Source organism: Mirounga angustirostris, unplaced genomic scaffold, assembly GCF_029215605.1.
Source record: "Mirounga angustirostris isolate CCGP_5_RB_7025 unplaced genomic scaffold, mMirAng1.0.hap1 SCAF_8, whole genome shotgun sequence".
NCBI lineage: Eukaryota > Metazoa > Chordata > Mammalia > Carnivora > Phocidae > Mirounga > Mirounga angustirostris.
Window position 1 is genome coordinate 132250955 of NW_026991716.1, and position 25882 is coordinate 132276836.

At 36.4% G+C, this 25882-nt stretch overlaps 1 pseudogene; it reads right to left on the reverse strand.

The window, feature by feature from the left end:
• Nucleotides 1–3866: 3866 nt before the first annotated feature.
• Nucleotides 3867–18159, reverse strand: LOC123836545 (small ribosomal subunit protein eS17-like; annotated as a pseudogene).
• Nucleotides 18160–25882: the final 7723 nt, after the last annotated feature.

The window sequence follows — 25882 nt, forward strand, 5'->3', positions numbered from 1 at the left end:
CCATGCAGAGTAACAAATGATTTCCTGAGAAGCTTTAACTCCATTTTCAGGCTTCATGGCAGCAAATGTGCATTGGTGTTTTGGGTTACCTCTCTCTTAACAGGTGTCAAAAGTGAACCCCAGCATAAGGAAGGGAGCTTCTGGTCCCATCAACTTGGGTCAACAGGGTTTCATACAGTGGAATAAAACCCAGCTTCTATAGAACTCACTGCCACCATCAACAGAGGTCAACAAGAGCCCCAGCACCTAGTTTTTCCTTTCTCCCCAAATCCAGAACCTCCTTGCTATGATCTGCTTTTAACCCATAAGGATTTATAAATATTATTACCTATAAATATAAATATCATCACCTCTATGTCATCCCTTAGCTCTTACACCAATCCCAATAAAGTTCTGCTATCCCCTGTTCTGCTCCCTTCCCCCATCACTTCACAAATTCTGAAACCTTTTCCCCTCTGCCCTCTGACTATCATGGTCCATCACTGGCAAAAACTCATGTGCGCCCTTACTTAAATACGATATGCTAAATGCTCTCCCTGTATGCTTCTTTCAGCTTCTTGTTCTAACAGAAATCTAGATCTCCTTTGATGATCTTGCGTTCCTTGTGGGCCTCTCGAGTGGTGACTTTGTATTCTGCCTGTGGGCATATGTTGAAGAAATATTCTTACTCCTCATGGTTGCTTTCAAGCCGTTCTCCTTCCCTCCTACCTAAAATTCTCTATCTTTGAATATCATCTCATTAGATTGCATCAACAACATGGTTAGTGTCATCCAAAAGGCCCTTGTCTTATTCTTCTTTATTGCTGTTCACTGTCATTCTCACATTACGCCTGACTTTCTTCCTATTGATTTAAAGATACATCAAGATAACACTTCCAACAGCTTTTCCTCTTACTTTCTATGACTTCTCTCCTTCAAAAATCTTGCCCTCCATCCTACTCTAGCTCTAGTGGTTGAATCCTAAAACTTACCATTGCCAATAACGTCAATCCCTTCATAATTACATACACCTCTTGCACACCACCATCACCTATCATTTCACCGGATTTCATCCAGTGTTCCAAAAATGCTTCAACCCAACTAGGATTTCCAATTCACTGATACTCTCTAATCTTCATTTCTTGACATTCTCTCTCTCTTCTTTATTCACCTTAAATTCCATGTTCCATCATTATAATCATTCCTATATTTCCCTTGTTCCCATTCTCCTCCCTGAATCTTTATTGATAAATCTCATCCACGACTTATCCAACTTTCTTCCTACATCCTGCCTGGACCCATGAATTAGCTGAAGATAAATTCACTTTGTTGTTTTCTTTTTCATTAGAACCTAAGAGGGGTGCCTGGGTGGCTCAATCGGTTAGGCGTTGGACTCTTGGTTTCTGCTTGGGTCATGATCTTGGGGTCGTGGGATGGAGCCCAGCTTCTGGCTCCCCACTCAGCAGGAGTCTGCTTCAGATTCTCTCCCTCTCTCTCTGCCCCTCCCCCCACTCATGCGTACTCTTTCTCTAAAAAAATAAATAAAATCTTTAAAAAACTCAGAACCAAAGATTCAGATTATTCTTAAAACTGGTCAGTAATCATACCCCATGTTACTCCAGTATGGTTCATTCATTCTCACACTCTCCTAGAAAACATTTCACAACTTCCCTGCCTTCTGAACTTCTAACACCTCCACTCTCATCTTCATTTTCAGATGATCACTTTGCTGCCTACTTTCCTTAGATAATTGAAGCAATCAATAGAGAATTTCTATATATTACTATCTCTACATCCTTCCACATCTTGTATTCACTGATCCTATATTTTGTTTCTAATCCATTCAACAGATCTATTAAGTACCTCCTAGCAAGCGAGGTCATAGAGATAAGGCATGGTTCTTGCCCTCAGAGAGTTCACAGCCTCATTGGTGGAGCCAGCAGTTCTCTTGAGAAGGTGGATCATCATTCTATCAGAGAACAGATAACTTCATGACCTCTGTCTCTGTTATTTGCTCAAGGTTTAGAACTAGCAAACTCCCTTTTCAGCTTTTAACCATCTGATGACAAAAAGAATTAAGTGGAGCAAAATTATTCAAATTAGAAAGTATCAAGATCATCTTACAATCATAAAGAAAAAAAGCGTGGCACTGTTAATTATTGCAAATGACTGAGATTGCTGATTGAGAGATGAGTGCCTGCACTTAAGGGCTGGCAGTCCCATGATGATGGCATAGTGCCATCTGCTGGATGCCAATTCTGGCTCATGATGTCATCTAACCAAGAAAACTTCAAGAGTTGTATAATTGTATTAAGAGTTCTGCTTCCTAAATAATTTCTGATTTCAAAACTATTCAAAGATTTAACCTTGTACAAATGAGTAGAGATTCAATACAAGAGAAGACATCCAGTGTCTCAAAATGAATAATTCTGAGAGCTGGAAAGGACTATGGGGACCATCTGGGCCAAACTATTTTGGCCATCTTACAGATGACAAAACTGAGGTCCAGACACCTTATATGACTTTTAAAGGTGATATCATGAGGGTTGGATGGAGCTGGATCTAGGAATCTTTATCAATTATCTTTCTTCTACATCTGTATTTCATTCCTTATTTTCCAGTTAGCTGGCTGATTATACAGTAGGCATTATTATTACATAGTATTATATTATATAAATTACATTTATATTATATAACTTTTTATGGATGGAGATGAGAGGTGTTCTAATCCAATTTCCTTTTTCATTTTACTAATGATAATTAGCTAAGAACACATTGACATTCCCTGACTCAGAGCTTAAATGTTGTTTTAAAAGATTATCTCAAATGTAAAAATGGCTGGTTAATAAGGAGACTAAACAGACAAAAACTATGAGCTGATAATTAAATTGCTACTTTGAATTTCTGACAGCTTATAACAGCATTACTTCTAGTTTTTAAATAACAAATTATTGTATTTCTGAAGAGCTGTGTTTTCTAACAAAAGCTAGAATAAGTTTAGTTTTCCATTAATTCCTAGAAAAATTGCTTGTTGTTGCCAAATTCCTTACAGAAACATTAAAAAACAAACAGATGCTTCTGTATTTTTGTTGTTTAAGGACCAAGTTAATGATATGGCTATCCTTGGATATTTGGAAATATGCAATCAGATACCTACCCCTCTTCCTAGGTCTTAATTGTAAATAGCCTGATGGAAATACATCTCTTCCTAGATCTTAATTGTAAATTAACTTGATGTAAATACATTCATATGTTATTTGAAATTATGTATCTTATGAGGCAATAAACATTATGAAAGGAAAATAAAAGGAATAATAACCCATATATCTTAAAGTAATATGTTTATACTAGTCAATAACTTGTAAAGCATATATTCTTATTATTTTATACCATACTAATTTAATTTCAAATCAGTCATATAAATTTATTTATTCCACAATTGTTTTTGAATTCCCATCACATATTGGGCACCTGCTGATGATGCTAGGTGCTGCCATTACATAAATAAAAGTGCCCAAGAAACTCACTGGGAAGGGATATAGCAGTATGCTGACCATAGGAAATCTTCTGATATTTTGGGATTTTGGAAAACTTCCTCCTAATCCAGTGTAAGACTATTTTCCTGGGTTTTCTTCTATGTATTTCTGCTTTATTGAATGATATTCTTCTTGAAATGGGCCAGCTCTAGACCTCTAGAGCATGTCTGAGGTACAAAAGGAATATAAGGGAAGTTTCCATTCCTCACATTTTTTTTTCTCCTCAAACATTTGCTTACCTCCAGCTACTGTTTATTTTACCATATTAGTGACTTATAAAGGTTGTTTTCTCTAGATAAAGCTGGATATAGTAATCATACTAATAGCTTTTCTTCTATAATATAGCTCTTTTTGTTGTTGTCCAGGGTTTATTGAAGATATTACAGAACAGCAGAAAGATTCAAACGGCTCCATGTAGTGATTTGAAATTCACCCCAACTGTGGCCTGAATGACCTGCAGGTTGGACAGACTGCCAAAGTCCAAGACCTTCAACATCTTCTTAGTGTCACGATCTACTTCAAAGATCCGATCCAGGACTGAGACCTCAGGAACACAATTGTCTCTCCCTTCTCTCTCCTCCTCCTGCAGTTTGATGGGGGTCCCTCTCAACTGGGCCTCTGTGAATCTGCTTGGTCAGATGTGTCACAGCCTGCTCCCTCGTTGTGGAGCTTCTTGCTGGGAATAATGGCGATCGCTGTGCACTCGTGCTCGGGGGTGTGGAAATCGCTGTCCCGGTGCGCGTAGTATTTCTCAGTTATGACTTGTGCCACCCTCTTCACGGTTTTGGCGCCGACACAGTGCACGTTGGCGGCTCCCTGGTAAAAGAGCAGTATGGCTGTTTTTTAATCTCCTCTCCAGAGTCAGTGTGTTACTCATTTTATTCATTTACTAGAGGCTCCATGAGTACTTTCTTGTGCCAATTCTGGAAAGCTATCCAAGACCAGATGCGTCCTTAACCGATCTTTTGGTTAAAGTCTCCATTAAAATTTAAAAGATTCTTTAAAGTTAGTCCTTGTAATGTCACCTGTTAACTACTCCTTTGGACACAAAGCAATGATAAAGTAAAAGCTGGTTAAAAAGGGGAGGTGGAATCAAAATCAAAGGGTAAGGTAAATAATCATACTTTAAAACACACAAGACCACTTTTTAAATTTTTTTATTATTTATTTATTTTTTTAAGATTGGATTTATTTATTTGACAGAGAGAGAGACAGCGAGAGAAGGAACACAAGCAGGGGGAGTGGGAGAGGGAGAAGCAGGCTTCCCGCTGAGCAGGGAGCCCAAGGCAGATGCTTAACCAACTGAGCCACCCAGGCGTCCCTGTGATCACTTTTTTTTTTTTTTTAAGATTTTATTTATTTGACAGTGAGAGACACAGCGAGAGAGGGAACACAAGCAGGGGGAGCGGGAGAGGGAGAAGCAGGCTTCCCGCTGAGCAGGGAGCCCGATGCGGGGCTGGATCCCAGGACCCTGGGATCATGACCTGAGCCGAAGGCAGACACCTAACGACTGAGCCACCCAGGCGTCCCTGTGATCAGTTTTTAACCACATATATCGTGGTTAAAAAAACCACGATATATTGAAAAAGTAATTTCCTAGGTAGACTTCTATGTTTTGTTTTTATTGCTAAGTCAGTTTAAAATTCTAATAGAATGCCTCTTGACTGATAAGAGAGATGAATATGCAAACCTAATACTTAACTCCCCAGGGGTAAGAAGATGATCGGAAGCAATGGTGACTGCAAAAATCAGAGTCAGTTAATGTCCCTAAAGAGAATAATCAAAAGTTCTGTGAAATTTTGTTTTTGTGAAGCAAACTGCTTAAAATGTCCTCTGACAGTATTTACAATATTGAACTGATCAGCTAAAAAATGATTCTTTAGATTAAATACAGAGAATTCTTTACTATAAGTGGCAGAGGAGAACAGTAGCTAAAAGCACAGATTTTTGAGCAAAATTCCAAGATTTGGGGTCTGAGCTTTTACAATTTCTGACTGTGTGACTTGAATTGTTCTGTACCACAGTTTGCCCATTAATAAAATCCAGAGTAATAATGCATACTTCATGGAGTTCTTGTGAAGACTAAGAGCTGATTTATAGGAATCACTTACAGCAATGCTCAGCAACTAGTAATCACTATAGGTCAACAAGTTAAGCTATTAATATAAATTGGATGAATCAAAATACCCAATAGACTTACTGAATTTTATTCATCCTCAAATTTTTGCAGCAGTATGGACTTTAGTAGCAATAAATGTTCCTATAATTGAGATGATTTTAACAACATAAAAAACAAACAAAAGCATAAAAGTAAGTCTTGATTATCTTAAAATTCAAAAAGCTTGGAATTTTATTCTTGCCAGTGTATGGCTTTCAGTTAGTAAAATGTACCAAAAAAGTGTTGATCCTTGTAAAAGGTATGTTCTAAAGATGAAATTAAATTATGAATAAAAAATGTTGGAAAGTGATTTCATTATTATAAAAAATGCAAACATTATTGTTAAGACTATATAAGTATTATCTTGGTAGAAATTTATAGAAATTCCTCCCTCAAATAATAAGAAACACTCTGTTTAAGAGATTACTTCCAATGCTATTTAAAAATCATGTCAAGTTGAAGATGGTGAATTGAATCTACCCTTACTCTATTCCCCAATAAATTGAAATGACAATGAAATATTTATAAAGAAATGGATTCATAGCAGTCTGAGAATGAGACAAAGGTCATTAACACCTAGATATTTTGAAAAATTTCTGAAAGATAGAGAGAAGATTTGATCATAATGACAATCTAAAGCTGAGACAGCAACATGGAACAAACACAGAGAATGGCTAAATCACTTGAAAGCTCTTTTCACTCAGCTCAGCTATGGAAAGACTCCAAACTCTGGATAAGAAGGCACTCAGGGTTGGAGGGGGAAAGGGTTATATATTAATGATAATTAATCAAAGGGTTAACAACACAAATACTGCCAGTCTCTACCCTCCCTACCTCAAGCACGCAGCCAAGTCATTTTTGCCCACATTAACCTGGACAGAATAATCGCAGAAGCAAGTTTCTCAAATTATAGTCTGTTAACCCCTCGTATCAGAGTTCTTGAAAATTCAGTATCAGACTTACTAAAAATTCAGATAACCTATTCCATTCCAGATCTGTCCCTTCTGGGGCAGGACATTAGAATATGTATTTTGAGCAAGTTTCTCAAGTGATTTTTCTGCTTCCCACTATATTTTGAGAATCATCACACTAAAGAAAATGAACCATTCGACTTGTGGTGGCAAGGTATCCTTTAAAATGTGTTGAACTATAGTCACTTTCTTATTCTGATGGAGATGGAGCCAAAGGAGCCAGAGTTACCATCCTATTTGAAAAAAAATCCCCAAATATTTGACAAGTTTTTCAGAAAATGGGCATCACGCAGGATAGGATCACTGAGAGAGGAAACGCAGAGGAGGCGAACACTGTGATTGTTTACTGCCTACAGAGCAGGAAGGCAAACCAAGTGGAGCCCAGTGAGAGAGTGAGATTTTCTAGATCTGTCCAAGGTTTCCCTCAGTTTTTTGCTGAGTATGGATTAGCATGTGTGCGTGAGGAAATTACCTGAGACCAGAGAAAGAAACACCTGAAAGGCGCAAAAGGGTCGATTCTTGGTCTCGTGGAGGGCCAGAACGAGTTTGTTTTCCTACCTGATAGGGAAAACATACTCCGTGGGTTTCTGAGTGGAAGGTTCCTGCCAAAGTAGTGGGGAAAAATTAGCCCCAGACTAAAGGCTTCTCTGGTCCCATCTAAAAATGTTATAAATAAGACTTGAAAGGATCAGACAAATTCCAAGTCATTTGACTGAATTTTAGAACAAAGCTAAAAAATATTTATAGTCATATAAAAATTTATATCACTCAGGAGTTAAAATTCAGTGTGTGGCGCCCATGCATGCAAAGACACAGGAAAGGTCCCAGGACAATTCGATGGAGGGAAAGGAAATTTTTTTCAGCAAATGGTGCTGAAACAATTTTTTATTTTCTTTTATTATTTATGTTAATCACCACACATTACATCATTAGTTTTTGATGTAGTGTTCCATGATTCATTGTTTGTGTATAACACCCAGTGCCCCATTCAATATGTGCCCTCTTTAATATCCATCACCAGGCTAACCCATTCCCCCACCCCTCCTCCCTTCTAGCACCCATTTTATAGCCATGTGTTAAAATGTTAACCTTAACCCTTACTTCAAGGTTTGTATAAAAATTAACCCCAAATGGATTGCTGTCTTAAAAATAATGGCTAAAAACTATAAAACTTATAGACAAAACCAGAAGGATATAGGGATTTGGGTTTGGCAAAGATTTCTTAAACATGATGCAAATTGTTTTAAAAGGTAATATATTGGACTTCATCAAAATTAAATACTTTTATTTACTAATATTTACTAAATATTAGAAAGAGTGTGAGAGCTTGTACAAGCAGAATGGGGAGGGGTAGGGGAGAGGGAGAGAGAGAATCTTAAACAGGCTCCATGTTCAGTGCAGAGCCCGATGCGGGGCTCGATCTCACAACTCTGAGATCATGACCTGAGCCAAAATCAAGAGTCAGATGCTTAACCGACTGAGCTGCCCAAGCACCCCAGTATATGATTCTGTTTATATAAAATTATAGAAAACAGAAACTAATCCATGGCATCAGAAATTCTATCAATGACTGCCTGGGGCCAGGGTAGGGGCAGGAGATGCAATTGCAAAGGGGCATGTGAAACTATTGAGGTTGATTGATAATCTTAATTATCTTGATTGTTGTGGTCATTTCCATGAGCTAGTCATATGTCGAAACTCATCAAATTTCCACTTGTGTATATGTAGTTTATTGTATTTCCCCCTAGGTTCCCTCCTGAGGGCCAAGGTACCTTTCCCTGAGAAACTAAGGAATATTGGTTGCTGAAAGGTCGCTGCTGTATTTTTCTTAGGCAACTGCTCCCAGGAGCAGAGAAACGCACTACCCAAAGCTTTAACCCATGGGAGAGGATGGCAGAAGGATAATAACTGGTTGATACAGAAGTAGAATGTCTCCGTCATCTTGCCTCAACTAGGATCAACTAAAGGCTCATTTACAACCAGACTGAGGGTCGGCTCTTTTGTGGGTCCAATCCTTCCTTCTTCACTTTTTATAGTCTCTCTCTTGAGACCACTCCCCAATACTCCATGCAGCTCCATACCTCAGGGTCTATCACCATGGAGCCCAAGCCAGTATATTTGGCCTCAGGATTGGTGTAGGAAACAGATATTAAATAAAATTTTAGCGCTAGGTCTTTTATCAGCTGTCTGGCAATTACTGGTGGAAAATAGATTATGGGTAGCTCTAGCTTGTTGTCAAAATATTCACCAGTGGTAAAATAGGATGTATAATTAGTGAAGACAAATCACTACCTGATGCTCAGTATCTCTGGTGCTTGAGAAGTGTGATGGAAAGGGTTAATTATAAGGACTACGAATTGGGAGGCAGTTGCTGAGTACATTTGATTCATGGATTTATTGAACAATGATGATGATTCACTGCTTATCCAAGGCAAAATATAAAAGCCATAGTCTTTTTGCAGTACATAGGAAAAACCTCCTGCACAGGAGTGTGTGTGTATCTCAATTTGAGACAACTCTGAAGGGCCATCCTAGCTCAGTAGCTCCTGGTAGGATGGGCTGAAGTCTCATCTGCCACTGCACTGTCAGTCAGCTCCTGTGTCTGCTCAGTGTGGCCATGCTCACTTTCTTCCAGCTGTATCTCCAAAGAGCATTCTCCAGTGAGCTATCTGCATGTGACTTCCTGTACTCTTTTTCCAGGGAGCCCAGTTCAAGGCCTGCCCTTGCACTTTATAGCTAAGCTGTCCGTTTTGCATGTACACAAAGTTCACCTTCTGTGTCCTTCAGTGCAACCTTCCAATTCAGGAAGGTGGGCTACTGGAGAAACAGGAAACAGGCTTATATAAGGAAGCAAAACTGTCCCAACTCACCTCTATATAGCAACCAGGGGCTTCATTCATAAACATGATTGATACTGAAAGATCTCTAGACTTTTAAAGGGGAACAACAGCACAAAAAGAAAGACCAAGATGAATCAACAGGATAATTATTCCTTGACGAAAGGGAGCTAATTGGGCAAGAGAAAAGGAGGCTAAATATTCTAATTGGTATTCTTGATCTAACAGTGATCTGTGTTTTAATCAGTCTTTCCTTGAATACCTCTGAGATTGAGCAACTTTTAATATTCTTAAAGTCCATTTGTGCGTTTTCTTCTGTGACTCCCTTGACTCCCTTGTATATATTGTTTGGCAATGTGTTGGCTGCACTACACATATCTAATTACTGCAGAGAAAGAAGATTTTGCTTGTTTTTATTGTTCTTTTCTTTTCTTATTACCTTTAGAGCTCACTTGATTTCTTTCTCTTTCTGCTTTGTCTTGAACCAATGTTCTTTCTCTAAGGACAATGTTCTTTTTCTAAGGATGTGTTCTTTATGTTATCATAATATAGGAGTAATTTTTAATGGGAAGTTTTGAAGGGAAGAGTGCCTTTTTTATTGGAGTCTCAACTAAAAGCCTATTCCCATTGGACAGAAACAATAATTCAACCTCCCTACGTAATTCTATTAAATGACTTCCCTTGGCTGTTCTATTTGAGGTCCCTTGTATATAACCAAATCATAATTAATATCCATGCATATGCTACATATGCCATAAAATGTTCTTCACTAGATACATCTGAGTCCATCAGTGGTATTTAAAAGAAAGAGAAGGAGGGAGAAACAGAAACAGAAAGAGGCAGAGTGTGTAAGTGTGTAGGCATAAGATTGTCAGGCAATTTAGAAGTAGTCGTTTGGGTACAAAGAATGTGCAAAATAATGATGACTATTAAATATGTCAGATCCAGTCCCAAACTAAGTATTAAGAGAAAAATTCAGTATCTCTAGAAAGGATGGATGGTCCCTTACAATTCACTTAATCTTTATTCTTCATTGAATATCATTGAGGAGGCCATTCATGTAATGAGATGATTAAGGGATCAGTCTTTGTAGCAACTTGGCATGTATTTGAATCCCACCTGTGTTTTTTGTTTGCTTGTTTTAGGCAGATCACTTAACTTCTCAGAACCTCAGCTTCTTTGCCTTGGAAAGGGGGATAGCAGTAATACCTGCTTTCTGGGGTAGCTGCTTGGATTAAATTTGTGAGAACAATGCCTAGAACACAATAACACTCTGTGAGGGTAAGACATTGTTATTATTTTTAAGATTGCTACTAGGTAAATATACTAATGTTCAGATATCAGTTTTTAAAGCCATTTAGAATGTTTAATTTTGGTGTAAATTAAAGGGGGCATTAAAATTAATAACTTAGGTTTCATAGAAATCTTGTTTGGTTTTATTTATTCTGTGGCTTACATGAATTAATATAAGTCTAACACACCTGCTGAAAATTAGCTTTAAATCTTTATACTTGTAAACTGCATCATCCCAATTATTTTAGATAGATAAGCACATTTAAGTAATATGTTTTCTAATAAGATTTGCTCATGTAGACGTTATATTAAACTGTGAAGGGATTAATCGTCTAGAGTTTACTATAGAATAGCACAACAGAGACTACTGTGGTCTATGTTTAATAATTCTTTATTTAAGCAAGTTCTAAATATGACTCAAAGCTTCTGTTAGGTTAGATTTAAAACCAGGTCTAGAATTCAAGACCTATTTTTAAAGATGCTATTTTACCTAGTGAATTTTATTTGTCCAAATTGTATATTTTACTTGTTAGAATTGTTGAAAGTGCTACTTTGAATAGGCTATATGTTATATATTATATATTTATTGTTGTATTTGGTTTGTAAATCTCCTATGGTGTCATATATAAAATAATGTAGTTGAAACAAATGATTTTTCTTTTAATTTCATATGGAAATATCTATTTTTGGGGACAGGTCTTTGATTTGGGGTTGACATCCTTTTTGCAGCATGTAATGTCAATTGAAGCTCTGATTTCCTTTTGTTTGCGGTTTGTAGGAAATTTTTGCTTAGGGTTTCTGGTCTTCTTATACAGTGTTGGTTTCTTTGTTGCTTTTCAGCTTCCTAAAATATGGTTTCTGTTTTTTTATTTCACTTTATTTTCTTTAGTAAATCGTATAATTTCAACACACTATAAAATGACTATTTGGGACATTCATCTCCACACCCTTTTTATGAGGTTTAGTTGAAGCAAAATTCAGGGGTGGTAAACCAACTGTTCCAGACAGCTGCATTTGCAAAAAGATTGAAAATAATTAGAGGGAAAAAAAAACAGCCTTTGGAATAAATCTGCCCTTATTCTTCTCTTGTTTCTATCTTCTCTCTACTCTTCAAGAAGTCCTTCCCATCTGGAATTACCCTTGGAAACAAAACTTCCTGAACTTTTACTCATTGAGTTATTTCCCATATACCCCTTGGCCACACTTTCTTTCCACACTCATTATTCTCTCTTGAATCTTAGATCCAACTCATCATTAGCTGGTTATTAAAGGAGAGAAAATATGTTTGTTGACCTTCAGTGGAAGGAAGAGACAAAGGATGAAAGAAATCTCTGAACACAAGCCATGAACTTCTTGGTTATAGGTATTTACACTGGGGAGAAAGTTTTGAGAAAAAAGATGATATTATTAATACAGGCTTAATTACATTGATAAAGCCCTGGATAACAGTGTAAACTGAGGAATCTTTGCTCTGACAACAGATTGAGCCTAAGGGCTAATAGAATGCAAGAAGTGTTGCAAAAGAGGACAAATTGTTTTTCTGGACAATTTTATATTATGCAGTTTTTCTATGAGGGTATAGTGCCTCTATTTGCCATTAGTTCCACCTACTTCATCATTTTTCCTCCTGTCCTCTCATTCACAAGAAATTCTAGTCTTTGACACAGAATGTCACAAAATTGCCCACGTGACATATTCTAGTGTTTAGTGTGTTGAGAGGTCAATGCAAAAGGATCAGTATAGTTCTTCATTTATCATATCTAGTTAGCATGTCAGCTAAGGTGGCCTGGCTTTTTGGTAGATTGGCCAATGAATCCTTTCTCTTCCTCTTCCTGTGACTTTTTTTTATGTGTGGCCAACCAGAGGCTGCTAATAATGTTCCAAGAATTATATGTGGGTTTTAGAGAGAAGCAAAAACCGCACATAAGCCGCTGGTTCAAAGTGCACACCAAAACTGTAATTTCAGACATTATTGAGCTAATTTCATACTTGTGATTTCTATTTAAGTTACTTGAATATAAATCTCTCAGGAAACCTATTAGGATGATTGTTAATAAGCAAGCCCAAAATTGGAAGTTTCTATGTTTATGGCTTTCTTAAGTAATACTAAAAAAAAAAATCAATTTTTTATTTCTAAGACTTTATGCAAGTTGTTAAATATGAAAGCATTCCTTTTAATTGTGTAAAAAGCTTTGGTTTGTATAAGCCAAATATTGTTGTTTTTTCTTTTAAGCTTCCATAATGTTTAAATATATTCTTGGTTGGAGATTGTGTTATTCTTCGAGTCCAGAAATGTTCATTAGCATTTTTGCAGGGAATAAAAGTAACTCTGCCATATGCATGTATTTAGTTTCAAGTGGAAAGGGAAAGAACATTTTCAGTAGATTAAAATTATTCTCTATGTCTCAGAAAATCTATGGGAGTAATTATGAGAAGATAGCATAATTATGCAAACCACTAAATGGATTTTCAAAATAGCAGGACACTTATCATTTATTTATTTTAAATATTATGACACATTAATAAAATGAAAATACACAAAGGGAATGTTTATTAACAATAGCAAGGCAGTTGGGTACAGAGGCAAAAAGTAGTGGTCAAAAATGCAAGTGATGTTTTGGTTCTCAGTCTGCTCAGTCTTATTTTAATTTTTTCTGGACTCTAGGATGTAAAGTATGACATTTATTGGTCCTTCCTAACATTGTTCCAGAATGGTTCTTTCAAGAACTTTCACTGTGAAAGGAAGAAAAGGGGAAAATAGAGTGATAGTGACCTAGTAAAGGATGTGTTGATTGTTGGTTTAAGGTTAAGTATCTAAAATTAGCCCATTAGAGATTCAGAAAGAGAGTTGTCTAGGGATAGGAAAAAGGTTAATTGGGTTATATTAAGGCCCAAATGAGATTGGGCACTATGTATATTTTCTAAAAGATTATAAAATACTCTACCTTCCTTTTGTTGGGGAAAAACATTTTTCTTTACCCTTCAAGATTCTTTTGGCTGGTCTAATAATTAAATTGACATGAAAGAGATTAACAAGAGAAAATCAAATTTAATTATGTACAAATGGAGGTTCCATAAGATTCTGAGGCCTCCAGGCCGTCAGACAGTTGAGGTTACTATGCCATCCAGAGCTAAAGAGAAAGGGTCAAGGGTTTGGGACTTCAAAGGGGAGGAAGACAATTCACAGGAAGGCGAAAAAGAGTAAATGTGTGGTAAACAATGTTTGCAGAGCCACTCAGAAACAATGAGACATAGAAATTTTAACAAACAGACTTTGCTAGGTTCCTCCCTGTTTACCACACCTAATTCATATTATAATAGTAGTTATCTATATGATAGTTCTCTTCCTGGAGCAGGTTCTCTATCTAAGTTCTTTCAGGTAGCTTGGGGCAAGGTCAAGGGTTCTTCCTGAGCCTTCTGTTTTTTAAAAATAATTGGCCTCAAATACTCCAAAGCCAAAGAGACATTTTGGATTGGCAAATTTTGCTCCCCTATACCTTCATTTTATACACTGGAATAATTGAGATAATCCGGGCCATTAAAGAATAATAATATCATCTCATCATCATTATTTAATCATCATGGTTTACTTTATTGTTGACTATATACCATTCATAGCTCTTTGCACTTTGCAAGTATTAAAAATTTAATCCTTACAAATAAGCCTATGAGATAGTTGTGACACAGCTCAATATTATTATTAATTTATTTTTTGTATAATTTATTTTTAATTTTTATATAAGTCCTCCACAATGTATATTAATATATGAATTGAGCTTTATAATTTTTTAAAAATATACTTAGTAGACTTTAGATCACTTTTACTGATTTCAGTTTTTAAGAATTTCACATTTTCATTATTTTTTTTATTATTTTTTAAGATTTGTATTTATTTATTTGGCAGAGAGAGAGAAAGCACAAGCAGGGGGAGCAGTAGGCAGAGAGAGAGGGAGAAGCAGACTTCCCGCTGAGCAAGGAGCCCAATGTGGGGCTCAATCCCAGGACCCTGGGATCATGACCTGAGCTGAAGGCAAACGCTTAACCAACTGAGCCACCCAGATGCTCACATTTTCATTGTTTAGATCATGATTTTTATTAATTTCTGTTTTCTGTGAGGTATTTAACTGACAGGTTTTTATTTATGAGAAAATATGGGAAATTTCTGCATTATTGGTTATGTCTAAGAATGTCCTTGCACATGAATAGTAGCTCAATTTAAAATTTAATTTTTATAATAAATATTGCCCACTTGAAATGTGTTCTAGCATTTGTTACAGTGGATGAGTCATCAGATAACCAATCCAGTTTTTAATTTTTCTTTGTCTATGAATTATTTGTTACTACCTGCATGGTTGTAAACATTTTTCTTAATTCCATAAATTTAGAAACAAAATAAACAGATGTTGACATGGATATCTTGTCATTAGTGTTGATTAGGGCTCAGTGAGTTCTTCTATGTTGAAGTTGCAAGCATTTTTTCAGGCTTTAATGTTGATATATTCCTCTACATTATGAAGCCCTGCACAAAAATTAATGTTTTATGCTTTTATTGTTCTTCTATTTTTAGTTCCTAGCAGGATACCTGACATATTTGTTAAAATCATTGAATTCTTGAATGAATTGTTCTAGCAGCCTGAGAGAATAATATTTAGAGCTTTCAAATGGTAATGTAGGTTCTAAAGAACCATCAAGAGACTGAAATAAAAAATATATTTTAGAAGTTTATCTCTCCTGTGAAAGGTTAGAGTTATTTTTGTCAGAAATTGTTGTCGATACATTGTAATATTATCAATAGTCAAAACTTCAACAATCAATCAATAGATTTTAACATCATCAGGAAGCCCTTGCAGCATTCATTTAGATGCTGCCAGGATTCTGAAAATCATCTTTCTATTTCAAGTATTCTGGACATCTTGGTTAGAACATTTGGACAAATGGTGTTAGGTCTGCAAAAGTCTAAGCTAGTTTCTTTACTCACACCCATAAGTTTTCATAAATGATAGAGAGATGCTGGAAAGAGATTATTATTTTGCTGGACTCTGACCTAGGGCAAGAGGTTAGTAGTTTCATAAAGGGAATTTGTAATGCTGTCAGATGATAAAACTGACAACTGGGTGCTTTGGTAGGACCTTTGAGTTGCTGTGGCTCATCTGTCTATTTGAGAGTGATGCTCTATCTAGTTATCTTCTGCTGTTGCTGTTGTTATAATTTACCAACATTAAGTAAATATATATCTTTTGCTTATGACTGTTGACATTTTCTATTTTGTTAAACAATCATCTTTGCTCTTGTGCCATCTGCCCAGATTGGAGGAGGAAAGTGAACGGTGGACATAAGTGGGAAAGACAGGGAGAGAGAAAAATAATGTAAAATGAAAACCATTGGTGGGGTTTTGAGGGGTGGCGGCACAAAAAGTTGAGAACATAAATGAATGAATAAATAGCCAAAGAGAAGATAAAGGTGTTTGTTTTGTATGGTAGACACCTAAGAGCAGATACACTTTGAAGAAAGAAAAATCTTCAGCAATTACTAAATAAAATTGGTTCAATAAGACACTGCTCTTATTGTCAAAGTAAAAACCATTCCTGCTGACCCACGTACAATATTTTGGGTCTAAGGAATATATCCTCAGATGAAAGAACTATTAATTTATCTTACTTTCCCCATGACACTCATCATATGGGAGAAGGAATCACACAGTGGATCTGTTCTGGGAGGCTCATTCAATCATCAGGTATTTTCTAACCTCTGCCTTACAAGTAAAATGATGGCATTGCAAGAAAAGTTACACATGCCAGAGATGTGGCATGCAGGGATTGAGTCTGGTAACATTGCTTAGTTTCATTTCCTTTTAAGCAAGTCTATTTTATGTATGTATGCAGTGTGAAATTACTCTCATGGTTGACATGAGGAAGGGAGGTATTCACACTCAGACAATATTGCTGTTTTTAAAATTTGAATAAAAGAATTACAAAAATCAACTCATCTTCTATAATCAGAGGATTTACAAACTTTTAAAAAATATTTTAAAATCTTTAAAGATTTTAAAGCAATTTCCTCTGAGAGAAAACCAGACACAGAGAGAGAGTGCATGCACAAATAGGCAGAGTGGCAGGCAGAAGCAGGCTTCCAGCTGAGCAGAGAGCCTGACATGGAACTCGATCTCAGGACCCTGGGATCATGACCTGAGCCCAAGGCAGTGCTTAACTGACTGAGCCACCCAGGCGCCCCTACAGCCTTTTAAAAATAGTATTTAATCTGGTCTTGAATAATCTTAGAATAATCACATATTTACATGTGTTAGGTCATTGATAACAGATACCACTTTTATCAAAAATGGGGGAAAATGAAATGCACTTTGATTTTTAGGAAATAGCACATGAGAGTATCATGGCAAAACATGCTACAAGATAGACCTGGAAACCACTGTTCAATTCTCTGGTCCTATGGTTTGACTTTTTCAGATTCCACATATAAACTTTGCTATAAGGGATAGCAAGGAAGGAGTGACCACAAAAAGGAGATTTGAGGTAAAGGGAGAGACTTCCTTCAATGATAGAGTTAACATACTGTGTTAGTGAAATCGTGGGAATTCTACAGTAAACATGGAAAATTGGCAATGTGGGGATATGGAATATAACTACAGGAGTAATAAGAGTAGGTGATAGAAGATAGGGAGCTACTGTGCAGCAGAAGACCTGGCTTTATAAAGGAGCATAGACAGTTCACTCATTGCAGTAATAGGGAAGACCAAGAAAGTGGGCACAATCCTCAGTCCTGACCAGAAATCCTTCTATATCTTATTTACCAAGTTGCATATGTTAAGTCAACTTCTTTTTTTATTTATTTATTTATTTATTTTTATTTTTTATTTATTTATTTTTTTAAAGATTTTATTTATTTATTTGAGAGAGAATGAGATAGAGAGAGAGCACATGAGAGGGGGGAGGGTCAGAGGGAGGAAGCAGACTCCCTGCTGAGCAGAGAGCCCGATGCGGGACTCGATCCAGGGACTCCAGGATCATGACCTGAGCCGAAGGCAGTCGCTTAACCAACTGAGCCACCCAGGCACCCTCAACTTCTTTTTTTAAATGATCCATCCACCTGTCCTCCATACTCCATTTGACCCAGTACATAAATCCATTCTTTATTAAAAAATAAAAACTGGAATCCATCAAATGTGAACTCTCCTTAACTTTTAATCTCTGACCAAACTTAGCGGCAATAACACTAATCCTTCTGTCCCACTAAGAGAGTCTCCAGTGAAAGTTGTTTTCCTCCTGAGATCCGTTTCTGCCTATATTATGGATTCTATCCCCTTTCATCAGCACACACCTTGCTCCATCTATGATTCCACTTCTTACCTGTATCTTCATTTTCCCCATCTTTTCTAACGTTAAGTGCTATCTCTACCCTTCATCTTTCTCGGCCTGCCAGGTGCAGTAGGGGAGAATGTCTTCAGAGTTAAAAGCAGACATTCTGGACATTCTGACTTTCACCCTTTGTTTTGCCTGCTATTTACACTCGGTCATTAGTTACATTTTTTCCTCAAAATCATCATCTGCACTTATCAATAACTATCCAATTCCATTGCTTTATAGTCACAATTTAACCCATAGTTGTCATTTGCCAGATATGTTGTAGTTGTTAATGTGGCATCTTGAACTGGAATATTATCCAAGTTCACTACCTATGAAGGTTTCAACACTTGCATTGCTACTGGATGACAAGTGATCCAAGCCTAAGTTCTATATTTACCATCTACTTTTTCAGGTCACTTTTTTTTTTTTTTAGAGAGAGAGACAGTGAGAGAGACCCCCTTTGTCTCCAACTTAAGCTGGAACTGTCCTTCAGAATTGAGTCAAGGGTCCAGGTCTTTATATCAATGTCAGTCAGTCACTGGATGCAAGATATTCTGGGAGGGGGGCATGTCCTTGGACTAGACAGCTTTCTTCAGCTGAGGCTATTCCCAAAGTGGTGTGAGAGCAGAGGGTTGTCTATCTTCGGCTCTCCCAGAATTTGGATCAACATGTCTTTCATTCCAAAAGGAGGATCTAAATGGCACATTGCAATGTCCACCACACAAAGCTTTCAGCTTTTTCTGTTCTGTTAAGTCAATATACCATTTTCCACTTCTTTACTCTGAGTTTCTAAAATTTTGTCTATCCTCTCCTCTATGGCTTTTGTTTTTTGTGTTTATTCCTTAAAACCTACCACTTAAATGTTATTTCATAAGTGTGTCAGTAGTAAGCAGAAGTAACCACATGTATTTAATATATTCTAAAAACCCCAAATCTGAAGTAGCATTCTGAGTGGGGCAGCATGAGAGACACTGTTCCTATTTCTAACACATGTTGTCCCAGCTTTTATTTCTTTGTTTCAGATCTAGGTGCTTATATAGAAGACTTTCTAGGATATATCATTGCCTTGGGCACATAAACAGGATAGGAGCTGGACTGGGCAGAATCCAAGTATTTATTACATTTTCTAGTTTCTAAGGTTGTCAAAGGAAATTGTTATAGTGACAGAGAAAAGTATGTTCCTCTGAAACATAGGGGATGAGGTGGGTCATGACACAATATCCTGGAAAACCCTTCCTCCTTAACCATGTGGCCCGCCTGTCATTAACACACACACACACACACACACACGCACACACTCTCAATCTCTCTCTCTTTAGGTAGAGGAATGGATTTGAAGTAACAGATGCAGAGAAACACTGTTCTGCTATTTACCTGTACTCTATAGGTATAGGGATGGTCTTTTGTGCTCTGTACCTTCATTTCAGGTGAGAGAGCTCTTAGGCAGTTCCCAATTCAGTTGTACTTGCTTCTCTCTGCTGCTGACAAGCTGGGTAGAGATGGTTTTTCCCCAGGATTCTTTTCCAGTCAAGGTACCATCTAGAAATGAAGGAACACTCTGTTAACTCCACATGGTTGGAGTTGATTGCAGAATGAAACTACTTCATTTCCTCCCTAGAGGGAAAGAACAAATGATGATGAAACTGTCACTCAAAAATAAAATGTTAAAATATTTCAATTTCCTTTATTCTACAAAAGAGATAATGAACTTTAGTCATAAATTGGTTATTTCACTGGTAAGGATTTTCAGATGGGTAAACTGAAACCAATGGAGATTAAATTGTATGCCTAAAGTCACACAATTATTCAGTGACAGAGCTAGGAGAAGAGCCCCAGTATTGTGGTCCCTAGAAGTGGTGTCTTTCTAATAATAATTAAGTGATTACTGTCTGATTATTTGCTTATTATGTTAGATTGAATGATTGGTCACATTCTAGTTACTCCAACTTTTTCTTAGTAATTTTTTTCTTGTCTATTACACTGACTTGGCCATTCTAAGTTTCTGCAAGTGTTGAAATGAGGAGATTTGCTCTCTTTTTCGCTACTATGACAGCCTATCTAGTCTATCATGATCTTTTAGGACTTCTACGAACAGTTTTTTGCTCACTAGCTCCTGTTCTTTACTTGAATGCCATCTGTTAGTAATGAAACATGACTCCTTTATTTCAACACATTATCCCACCAGTTCAGTTCCTTCTGTTGCATGAGCTCATGGCTCTGTATGTTGTATATGTCTTTTAGAAACATTTTATTTTATTCAACAGCATTTTTCTAAAATAATAATGTTTTATATTAATTATTAATTATTTGATTAATTGATATTATCTTATTGATTTTTTTCTTCATGTCTCCTTTCTTCATAAACCTCCATGAAGGCAGGTTTAGATCTGTTTTTAGAACAGGTATTGGGGGCGCCTGGGTGGTTCAGTCGATTAAGCGTCTGGCTTCAGCTCACGTCATGATCTCAGGGTCCTGGGATCCAGCCCCTCATTGGGCTCCCTGCTCAGAGGGGAGTCTACTTCTCCCTCTCCCTCTGCCTCTGCCCTCACTTGTGCTCGCTCTCTTTCTTTCAAAAATTCTAAAAAAAAATAAAAAATAAAACAGGTATTAGAAGGACCACGATGGCAACATAAGAAGCTCTTGAATTCCCCCCCCACAAATGCACTGGATATACAGCTACTCATGGAGCAATTTCCTCTGAGAGAAAACCAGACACTATTTGAGTAACTCCTATGCATCAGGCGAATGAGAAAGAAACCCAAATTGAAAAGAGTAGGAAAGGCTGAGACACTCTCACCATAAACCCCATCCCTGGCACAGCACCACACAAACAGGAGAGAACCCCCAACTCCCAACTTCTCTCTGAGGAGCAAAGGATTTGGACCTCATACCTTGTGCCCTAATTTCTAAGGCTCCTACCCGAGGGACAGGCTCCCAAAACACCTAGCTCTGAAAGCCAACAGGGCTGTGTCCATGTGGCCCACAGGACCATAGCAAACAAAGAAGTAGTTTTTAAATGGGGATAGGAGTACACCCTCATTGCTATGCCCCTGGGCTCAGCACAGATGGAACAAACAAAAACATCCATTTCCCAGTTTTTCCCTGGAAGGGACCTAACCTCATACTTTCTCAGCTACAGCCTAAGGGTCCAGATTCTAATTCACTTGCATGAAGGTGTTGACTGCAATCCTCCCCTTTAGGACACTGATGGGTCTTGGCACACCCTCAGCTACTGGGAGCCACTAAGATTAAGGATGGTGGCTTGGACAATCAATAAGGTTCGAGAGGCAAGTGGCAGCTTGGGCTGGGCTGATTGACAAGGTTCATCTCTTGCATGAAACCACTCTGTCAAAACCATAATGAGATATCATCTCACATGGGTTAGGATGCCTATTATCAAAAACCAAAAGATAAATTCTGATGAGGATGTGCAGGAAAAGGAACACTTGTACACAATTGGAGGGAATGTAAGCTGGTATAACCCTGTGGAAAACAGTATGAAAATTCCTCAAGAAATTAAAAATAGAACTACAAATGATCCAGCAATCTCACTTCTGGGTAGATATCCAAAACAAAAGAAGTCACTGTCTTAAAGAGATACCTGCACTCCCACATTCATTGCAGCAATATTCACAACATACAATATTTAATATTCACAATAGCCATGATATGGAAACATCTATGTGTCCATTGACTAAATAATGCATGGATAATGAAAATGTGAAATAGAGAGAGGCTGGTTAAAGGGTAAGTAGGTCTGAGGATCTAATGTACAACACAGTGACTACATTTGGCAGTACTGCATGGTATCATTGAATGCTAAGACAGTAAAAATTAAGTATTCTCACCAAAAAGAAAAAACATAAATATGTGAGGGGATGGATGAGTCACTTAAATCAATGGCACTATATATACATATATCAAATCGTCACATTGCATACTTTAAATGTATTACAACTTTATTAGTCAATTACACCTCAATAAAGCTGAAAAAATAAATATAGATTAAAAAAAGTGGAAAAAGTCTGCACTGCCGGTGCTTAGCATAGTCCATGGTACACAGAAGGTGCTCAATAAACTTCCGTTATGTAAATAAATGATCCAGTTGTCTTTGTTTTCTTTCATACATGTTATGTTAATGCCACTTATATTTTTAGAATTCAGGCCCCAAGATTTTTATATTCCTCATTCTTTATTCTTCTTCTTCATTCTTTATTATTTATGGCTGTAATTCCTGCTTTTTAAAAAACATTATATCTAACATTCTGTTTCCCCCAATTCTTTGAGAATATTGTTCAACGATCAGGAGAGGATGCACTCTGAGAAACACAATATGGATTAAATTAATGTCACAGCAATGTTTTGCTAACAGCTCAGATTCTGAGTGTGTATGGTTGTGGAGCTCTCATCTCCTTATACTGGTATCAAAACAATCACAATCATTATCACAACAGTATTTTAGTATGCCTTCTGTGCCAGGAATTGTATTATTAGCATATCTTATTTAATATAAATTAACAATAATCATTGAATTTGATATTTTTACCCACTTTTCGCAAATGACATGATTTGCCCAAGTCCATGCCACTAAGAACAATATAGGTAGTCAGATCCTGGTCTATCTTGTACCAAAGTTTCAGTGATTCAGTATTTCACTACACATTTTGAAACAACTTCTTAAAGTAATAATATTTAAGCAAAAATTATAAAAACATATGAGATAATCAGTAAATTCAGTAATAGAAGTAATCATATTCTGCAGTATATATAAACCAAATTATTTTCCTTCTCTATGTTTTATTTTATTTTCTCTCACTCATATTTCTTTCAACTTTCTGAAGACTGTGGAATATATGGCTCAAAATAGAAAAATGAGGGGTAGTATATGAGTTTATTTGCAAGTGTCTTCATGTCTTGCTTTTATAAACCACTCTCTCTAAAAGCTTTTTCTCAAGGGAGCTGAGGATTTACAGACTTATTTTTCAGCATCTCTACTGAAAATGTCTTCTACAAAACTAAATAAGAGAGTGAACTTTTACTTTGGGAATGACTTTATTGCCACTCAAAAGAAATACTTTTTGATAGAAAACTGCATTTGTATGGATCACAGTTACTTAATGTCTTTGACTAGAGTTTAAGAGTCTGTTCAGTAAAGGGATGAAAAATAAAATGAACAATAGAAATGAAATTATGAGATTATGTTCTTCCTTTGAAATTTTGGATTCTGTATTTGTATGTATCTATATGTAATTGACATTACTCGGTCCTTCTTTTGGTCATTTATTCAACAAGTATTTGTTGTTCACTCTGTGGTAGACACTGTCCAAGGTGAAGGGTATGTGATGGCACAGAAGACAGAAACATAGTCCCTGCCCTCAAGAAGCTTCTGTTCAAAGATGAGACTTAAACAATAAAAACATGTATATGTAAACACATATGCTGTGATTATAACCATTAAAAAATAAAGTGCTTGGTGACAAAGAATTATGACAAAGAAGGACCGCTTGATTTAGAGTCGAAAAGGAATGAAGTTTCAGTGAAGGCGATATTTAAACTGGAGATTGGGAATTAGAAAGCAGTCAGGGCAAGGTCTGGAGAACACAGCCTCTGAGATTTTACAAGTACAAAGGACGTATAGCGGAGAGTGTCACATTCTAGGAAGAGGGAGTGTGACTCGTGCCTGGTGATAAAGAGGAATAGGGATGTATGCTGAAGCGGTAGACATTGACATGGTTCTAATAATGTAAAGTTTAGGAGTTTAAGATAAAGATTAGATTTTATGCAAGTGCACGGCAAAAATACTGAAGTGTTTGAGACAAGTAATGATATGGCCTAACTTATATTTCATAAAAATCACTTTTATGGGGAAAATAAAGTGAAAGAGAAAGGATAGAAAAACAAATGGGTAAGGAATGGAATTTTCTAGAGGAACGATGAGAAATGGTGGCCCTGAAGGAGGAAGGAAATGGATACATTTAAGTCAGAGGGAGAACAGTTTTATTAAAACAACAGAGTAGATTTATAACCACAGAATTTTAGGCATGGTAGCACCTGATTAAGTGGCATTGAGGTAGAGAGATGTTTCAGGTGCCTTTTAGAAAACATGAAATAGACTATTACTTATGTTGTTAATATGTAAGACATGGTCGTTCTAGTGCTAATTACCTTGTTAATGGATTATATAGTCTCTCTCTCTCTGTCCACACTTTTGGTCTATACCCTGAGGCAGCTGACACTGGGACTAAAAAGCAGCAATAATTTCAGTCACTCATTTTTGTTGCTGTGCTTTCTACATGGGTGAAGAATTAAAGACAATGCTATGTTGACAAATAAAACCTTAAAGGATTTCAATTACTCATCCTATTTCTGATTTTCATATTTAAAATAAATAAAGAAACAAAACAGAGAAAACAAGAGCTCGCAGTTTGCCTTTTAATTGTAGTGGAAGGTAATGAAACAGGCTGTATTGGGGCCATTAAAAAGGAATTTAAATGCATTTAAGCCTTTCTTCTTCACTTATTATACTTTAGCACTAAAGAAAATTTGTTGCATTTAGTTGAATTTAATTTTTCTTTTATTTTCATTTTGACTTAAGTAGCAATGTTTTTTAAATAAAATGCAAATGATCAACATATAAGTTTTTCATTTTAAGAACTGTGGTTGTTTTCATGAATTTTATTTCTACAGAAGATGCCTAGTTGGTGTTTCTGGAGGCTATTCTCATGTAAGACAGGTTTAGTCTTCAATTTCAGTGATTCCATTGGCATTGATAATGTGTGAAATCCAAGTAGAGTGTGAGTATAAACACATTTGGCTTTTGTGTCAAAGGGTGACATTTTCCCTTTAAAAATATGTTTTGTGCTTTTTACCTGGACCTCACTTAATGGCTGTGTGTTTAATATTGTGAGACTGCTTCTGGCACATTAAAGAAAAACCTCAATAGGATATGACTGTTTTTTCAATTATCTGCTTAACCATGTATTTAAAAATGTGAAATATGAGAAAACTTATTCACAGTTCACTGACTTGTGTGAGGAAATATCGTATCAGACCCTAGATATGGGTTACTAATACAACAACAAAAGTTCATTGGGCCTGGGTGGTTATTTTTGACCTGTCATCAGTATTCGTTCATTATTTTGTATCTATCACAATTGCACAATGACAAAAATTCCTAATTTGTTATATGGAACATCTGGGTCATTAAATCCAAAACAATGTTCTCTGTAAGCACTTCTTAATGAGTATCTTGCTATAGGTGACTAAACTGGTGGGTTATGAAACACGATGTAGACCTTTTTGACCCCCACTTAAAATTCAAATATAACATTGTCTAGAAACGGAATTGTATCAAATGTGGGCTTTTTGGTACAATAACATGATCATATACACATAATATTTAGTTAGTTTATTAATATGATGAATACATTTTCAAATGATGGATCAACTTTGCATTCCTGGAATAAATTGAACTTGGTAATTATTCATAAATTTGAACACATTGTTGGATTTTATTTTCTAATATCACACATTCCTTAATAATTTTGCGTATCTGTTTTTCAATGAAAATTGTTGTGATTATAATTTCTAGTTTTTGCTTTGAAGCAGTTAGTGGCCTGTTGTCCTATTACCTTTCTTTCTGGTCACTCTTAAATATGTTTTGGTGATCTATATTTTCATCAAATGTATCTAGTTTTTTTATCTATTTATCTATCTATCACCTATCATTTTGGGGAAGGATTGATTG